The sequence below is a fragment of the Monopterus albus genome, unplaced genomic scaffold (assembly GCF_001952655.1).
Source record: "Monopterus albus unplaced genomic scaffold, M_albus_1.0 scaffold223.1, whole genome shotgun sequence".
NCBI lineage: Eukaryota > Metazoa > Chordata > Actinopteri > Synbranchiformes > Synbranchidae > Monopterus > Monopterus albus.
Window position 1 is genome coordinate 399,393 of NW_018128103.1, and position 7,518 is coordinate 406,910.

Genomic DNA, 7,518 nt, shown 5'->3' on the forward strand with positions numbered 1-7,518 from the left:
CATCTATCATCATCTATATTGCATATTCTGAATAGGGTTGTAGGGTCACGGGGGGCTGGAGCCAATCTTAGCTGACATTCCGCAAGAGGAGGGGTCCACCCTGGACAGGTCACCAGTCACAGGGCTTGCTAATTTTAATGTTGTTTCAAAACTTCCCTTTTTAAGCTTACATCTTTGATGGTGTCAGGCCTGTTGTTGTCCTGAAAATGTGTGAAAGCAAGTTCCCAACTTTGAAAAATGTATAGCAGGCTGTGTGAACTAATCAGAATGGTGCCTTTTCACTTGTATTTGGGTCATTCCATTTTCATTCAAAGGCAAAAAATGAGGCAGTATAAAATTGTCAAAATGGTTTTCAATGGATGAAGACATTAATTCAAGTTTACATTATTAGCTGAAAGTCAAACTTAAATAATTACAATAAATAATAAATAAATTACAATTTTTATGCTATAGTCACACGGTGGCACAGTGGTTAGCACTGTTCCCTCATAGCGAGATGGTTCCGGCTGACCCGGGGCCTTTCTGTGTGGAGTTTGCATGTTCTCTCAGTGCTTGCGTGGGTTCTTTCCAGGTGCTCCAGCTTCCTCCCACTGTCCAAAGACATGCAGCATAGGTTGATTGGCGTCTCTAAATTGCCCGTAGGAGTGATTGTGTGTGTGAGTGGTTGTTGGTCTGTGTGTTAGCCCTGTGATGGACTGGCGACCTGTCCAGTTTGTAAGCCGCCTCTTGCCCGCAGCCGGCTGGGATTGGCTCCAGCCCCCCGTGACCCCGTTTGGGACTAGGCGGTATAGATAATGGATGGGTGCTATAGTCATTTTCTCATGTCCGATCTGACTGTACATGTGGTAACAGTGAAAGCTGCATAAATCTCAGACTTTTGTTTTTAGGAACATAAATGCAACCCTCTTTATGGGAAATGTATTAATAAAAAGTATATTTTGTTATAGCATGTGTGTCCATATGTTTCGTGCTTCAACTCGTCACACCCATGTATGTCTGCATTAAAATACTGTACTGTTCCATGAAGCAACATCACGAAGAGGAAATTACATCACTGAAGGGTTTCAAAAAGACAAACTGGATTTTCTTTTAGAACTTTTTTTGGTACATTTTCTTCCAAAACCTACTCTGTCAAGCATAACATTTGCATCCTGCCAGGGAAAACATTTTTTAATGAAATTTTCAAGTTGGATTTCTATAAAACAAGAATTTTCCATTTAATGTCCGCCTTACACATACAGTGGAACCTAGGTTTTCGTATGCCCTACTTTTCGTACAATTCATTTTTCAATGACTTTTTTCGTCAAAATTTTGTCCCGGTTTTCGTACAGTTGATTGGTCAGTTCAGCATCATTAGTCCGTACCAAACTCGTCCACCTGACCGTGTGACTCGGCCACTCATTTCCCTGAAGAAATGAGTGAAGGGAAGTAACCCCAGATAGGGCCTTGATACATGAAGTCCTTATGGAGGGGGATTCCCCTTCCAAACAATAGCTTCTACTCCTCCCTCTCCCCTCCTCGCCCTCTTCCATATGCCAACAAGAGTCTTCAATAAAGGTAAAAGTGATGTTAAATGTTCATTTATCAATTTCATTAGTCATTTATATTTATTTCTCATTGTTTTCTGTATGTAAAAATATAGTTATTCTCTATAAAATGTATTTTTTGTTAATATTGTTGGGTGTCTGGAACGGATTAATTGGATTTACATTATTTCTTATGGGAAATATTGCTTCAGTTTTCGTACGATTCGATTTTCGTCTGACTTTTTCGAACGGATTAATTGCAAAAACCGAGGTTCCACTGTAATGACTTTTCAAGTGATTTCTAGTCACAGACAAATTTCCAACATTGGATTAAAATCATTAGAGCCATGCTACAGTTGTGTCACACTCGTGTCATCTCAGCCATTTAGTGTAAGGTGGAGATCTGAGCTGTTTAAGTCTTTTTCTCACCTTGACATTCCTTTAGTCTTCTTTAGTCTTGGCTCATGCAGACAGTGATGTGAACACAAACATCCAGTGGGTGAGCTCTCTCCAGCACCAAACATGAAGCAGCATAGCAGGCACAGAAACAACAGTAAATGCATAATACATCTATGGGTGGATATGACACAGACTCCAGAGACTCCATGCCTCAGACAACTCGGTTCTGTTGGACCGTTACAAAGGAGGAGAAAACGGTGGAGTTGTGGAGTGAGACTGTCTGATTCTCATCCAACTTGTACCGTGATAGAGTAGAGAAAGACAAGAGGTGGACAAACCTCGCCATCCCTTTGCAGGAGCATATGGGATGCATAGCATAGGGGTCTCCAGAGAAAATAGTGACCATGCAAAATCATAGTCTATGACTAAACACTAATGGCACATTGTCTTTTGCTGTGAGAGGGTGTCAGACTATTAGTCTTTTAAACATCTTTTTGGAGTGTTATCATAGTCTTCTAGTGTAAGGCCAGCTTTAGCTGCATTCTCGGTATGGTGTTAATTTTGACCACAGACAGAATTTTGGCCATGTTTCTGCCCTCTCACTGAATTGCTTTATCTATTGTGCCATGATGGGGTGGAAAAACACCTGTGATATCTTTTTTTTTTTTTTTTGCAACACAAAATAAGACATTTACAGGACAAAGCACATAACATACTACATGAAACAAATAAGACAACAGACATTAAGAAAAGAGGCAAAGGGATTATTAATTGAGGGTATTGAGTGTGTGTGTATCCAACTCTATGCAGACTGATATTCATTACTTAAGGGAAAATAGAATTAAACCAAATAAACTAGGAAAGGGGCGGGGGTATAAATGTAAAGGAATGATTGTAGTAATAAAATAACAAAGAAGGAAAGGGGAAAAAGTAATAAAGCAATATCAAGCATATACTATATACTTTTCCATTCACATACTTATGTATACACTTAGATATATATGTAAACACATTCATAAGACAAAAATAAATGAAATTAACAGATCAGTAAATGATTAGAAAGAGAGGGAAGAGGAGAAGGGGGGGTGATACTCAAAACAGAACCTGGACCATGAGGACTAGTGGCAGTAACCATAATGAAGTAGAAAGCTGCTTTTTACACCTGTGATATTTTGATGTAACAAGTAAAAAGCAAATAAAACAAATAGTGCCTGAGCAGGCACAGTGTTTTATTGCAGGTCTAACATGCCCTTCATGCTATGAAGTATAAAATTATAGATTTGGTTGTCATAAAAATCTCAAATTTTCAAGTTCTTATCTGTATAGAATTTACAATTTACCATTAACTAAAGCCAGTAACAGCAGCTAGGAGCTAAGAGAGAAACTGAGAAATAGATCAAGCAAAAAGGTGGCACAGAGTTCCACTGACATCCAAAAATCATTAAAACCATATCAGTGAGCCATACTGTTGCACTGGCTAACACATTTCACATACTGTAGTTTATTTTGACTCAGTCCCACATACACAGTCCTGCTGCACCAAATGCCGACTAGAGACCAAATGTGTGTTACTGAAAATGGTGGACTGTTCCCTCTGAGTCATGATTGAATTGGAGGGAAAGAACTACACTGGCCAGCTGTTTTAAGAAATTACAGAGCCTTTTTGAAAATAATTATATACTTGTGAGCTACATATAAGGTTTATATGTCCAGTAGGACTCAGTGGGCGGGCTGAGTGCCACGAACAAGGAAGTCTGAGAGCACTGACGCCATTTGGTCAGTTTCAGTCTTTTCATTTATATAAAAAATTTTGATCAGACTTACAATACAATAAAATAATTCCATCCATCCATTTTCCTCCGCTTATCCGGAACCGGGTCGCGGGGGCAGCAGTCTAAGCAAAGATGCCCAGACTTCCCTCCCTCCAGACACTTCCTCCAGCTCCTCCGGGGGAATGTCGAGGCGTTCCCAGGCCAGCCCAGAGACATAGTCCCTCCAGCGTGTCCTGGGTCTTCCCTGGTGGGATATGCCCGGAACACCTCCCTAGGAAGGCGCCCAGGAGGCATCTGAAACAGATGCCCGAGCCACCTCAGCTGGCTCCTCTCAATGTGGAGGAGCAGCGGTTCTACTCTGAGCTCCTCCCGGGTGACCGAGCTCCTCATCCAATCTCTAAGGGTGCACCCAGCCACCCTGCTGAGGAAGCTCATTTCAGCCACCTGTATCCGAGATCTTGCCCTTTCGGTCATGACCTAAAGCTCATGACCATAGGTGAGAGTCGGAACGTAGATCAACCAGTAAATCGAGAGCTTCGCCTTACAGCTCAGCTCTTTCTTCTCCACGACAGAACGGTACATCGACCACATTACTGCAGAAGCTGCACCGATCCGCCTGTCAATCTCCCGTTCCATCCTTCCCTCACTCGTGAACAAGACCCCAAGATACTTTAACTCCTCCACTTGAGGCAGGAACACTCCACCAACCTGAAGGGAACAAGCCACCCTTTTCCGACTGAGAACCATGGCCTCGGACTTGGAGGTGCTGATTCTCATCCCAGCCACTTCATACTCAGCTGCAAACCACCCTAGTGCATGCTGGAAGTTCTGGTTTGATGGAGCCAACAGGACAATGTCATCTGCAAAAAGCAGAGATGAGATCCTGTGGTCCCCAAACCGGACTCCCTCCAGCCCCTGGCTACACCTAGAAATTTTGTCCATAAAAATAATGATCAGAATCCGTGAGAAAGGGCAGCCCTGCCGGAGTCCAACATGCACTCAAAACAAGTCTGACTTACTGCCGGCAAGCTCCTGCTCCCCCCACAGGGCGCCGCGAGGGACACGGTTGAATGCCTTCTCCAGATCCACGAAACACATGTGGACTGGTTGGGCAAACTGCCATGAACCCTCCACCACCCTGAAGAGGGTATAGAGCTGGTCCAGTGTTCCACGGCCAGGACGAAAACTGCATTGTTCCTCCTGAATCCGGGGTTCGACTATCAGTCGAATTCTCCTTCCCTTGTACCTTGGCATAATCTTTCTGGGGGAGGCTGAGGAGTGTGATCCCCCTATAGTTGGAACACACCCTCCAGTCCCCCTTCTTGAAAAAAGGGACCACCACCTCGGTCTGCCAGTCCAGAGGCCCAGTGAGATAATAAGGGGAATCACAGATCATGCCATATTAGTGCAGCTTGTTTTGCTTTGATGGTTGAAGCCACAATTCCACACACACAAACTGCCAGCTTGTCACTGCTGCCCTCCAAATGTGGAAGCAAATATATTTTGACAGATAAAGAATGAGTGGCAGGAGAACACAGCGTGGCTCTTGTCTTATATTGTAGTGACGAGTGAAAGATATGACAGTTGGACTGTGGAGATAAATATTTATAATAAGCCCTCTCTTTATTGGAGGCAAAACTGACACAGTCTAAAAGGAAATAAGATATCCAGTGATGGTGGGAATCACATTTATGGCTGATGTGGTGTGGCTACAAGCTTCAGTTTCTACTGTGTTTGTCCATGCTGAAAATAAAGTATGGACATGATTTGGCTTGACTGGAAAGTGTCCAAGAAATACAATGGGTGTCTTTTGTATATACAATATTTAGAAATATTTTAAACAAATTCAAAAAAATCTGTTTGTATTGTACTATAAGAATAGTGTGGGTACACAAGTATGACTTACTGTGAGACATTTTTTAAAAGATTTGGGATACAACATCCTACCTCTGACAATGGAGGAGCCTCATTTGGGCAAAGAATGCAGTGAAACAGTGAGGCTTGGGCTACTCTCTCCAGCCCTTACAATCACAGAAGTACAGAAAGCCAGTGGTGGTGCTTCTGAAACAATCTATGATGCCACTGAAAGTGATAGCAGCTGCTCAGTATCAGTAGTTCCCTCCGCCACTTCTTAAAGATAATAAATAATAATAAAGAAAGAAAGAAATATTCCATCAACGTATATATTTTCATATTTTATATTAAAAAGTAAAAAAAAAGATGAAGTCAGACTCATCCTCTGCTTGTTCTACACAGACACAAACACCTTGTCGTTTGATGTCTGTTGATAAGATCTGAACAAAGCCAATAAATCAGTCAGCCAGCTCTCTCTCTCCATAATATCTGGACACTGAACTAAAGATTAATTATAATTATTAAGAATGAATATGAATTCCTATCTTGCCATCAAGTGGTGTGGATTTGGACAGATGATATGGGCTACCACCACCAATATAACTTTATATTAACTGTTCAATCAAAACATAGTAGAGGACAAGGTAAATTTATTTAATGATACGGAACCACATAAGAAATCATTATTCTTGTGACTCAAAGTTTTTCTTAAAACTAACAAGACCTGTGTGTAGTGCAGACATAGCATCATATACCTGATGCTCAAGGCTAGATGAAACTCTATCCATATCCAGGCACATATGTTCAACTGGGGCTTTTTTCATGGCGTTCTATTTACTCAGGCTCTCTGATATATCACCTAACCAAACGGAGGTAATTGTAGCTAATTAGTCTGTGAAGTCCGGTTTCTCAAGTGCATTCATCGCTGGCAGTAGAGGCCAATCATTTGCTGCTGTACAGTATCTTTCATAGTTGAAAGTATTTTGCTGCACAGACAAAAATTACAAAGCATGATACCTTTCTTTGTAGCTCAACACTGTGCACAGAGATACCAGTCACCAACCACTAAGGAGATTAATAAAAAATAAAGGTGAGTTTTGCCACAAGAGTATTTGTTTAATTATTAATATAAATTGATTAATATTTAAGGGAAATTTTCTCTTCCTAAAGTAAAACTCATCTCGGAACAGGGCATATGGATGTCACAAAACAGACTGACAACTGGGATGTAATCTGAAAATAAATAAGGTAAGATCCATCAATTATCTATACCACTTATTCGAGAATAGGGTTGCAGGGGGGCTGGAGCCAATCCCAGCTGACACTGGGTGAGAGGCAGGGTCCACCCTGGAAAGGTCACCAGTCTGTATCAGTCTATCACAGGGCTGACATGTAGACAAACAACCACACACACTCACACTCACTCCTACGGGGAATTTAGAGTCTCCAGTCAACCTAAGCTGCATGTCTTTGGACTGTGGGAGGAAGCTGGAGTACCCAGAGAGAACCTATGCAGGCACAGGGAGAACATGCAGACTCCATACAGAAAGGCCCTGGGTCGGCCGGGGCTGTTCTTGCTGTGAGGCGACAGCAGTAAACATCACACCACTGTACCACTGTGACTCCCTAAGGTAAGATGCTCTCCACCAGTGGTTTATACACACACACACATATACCAGAGGCCTGGGGGCTTGAGGTAATGTGCAGTATCTTAGCTGTTCCTAGGACTGCACTCTTCTGGACAGAGATCTCAGATGTTGTTCCTGGGATCTGCTGGAGCCACTCTCCCAGTTTGGGGGTCACAGCCCCCAATGTTCCTATTACCACAAGGACCACTTGTGCCTTCACCTTCCACATCTTTTCTAGCTCTTCTTTCAGCCCTTGGTATTTCTCGAGCTTCTCGTGTTCCTTCTTCCTGATGTTGCTATCGCTTGGGATTGCTACATCTATCACTACGGCCTTCTTCT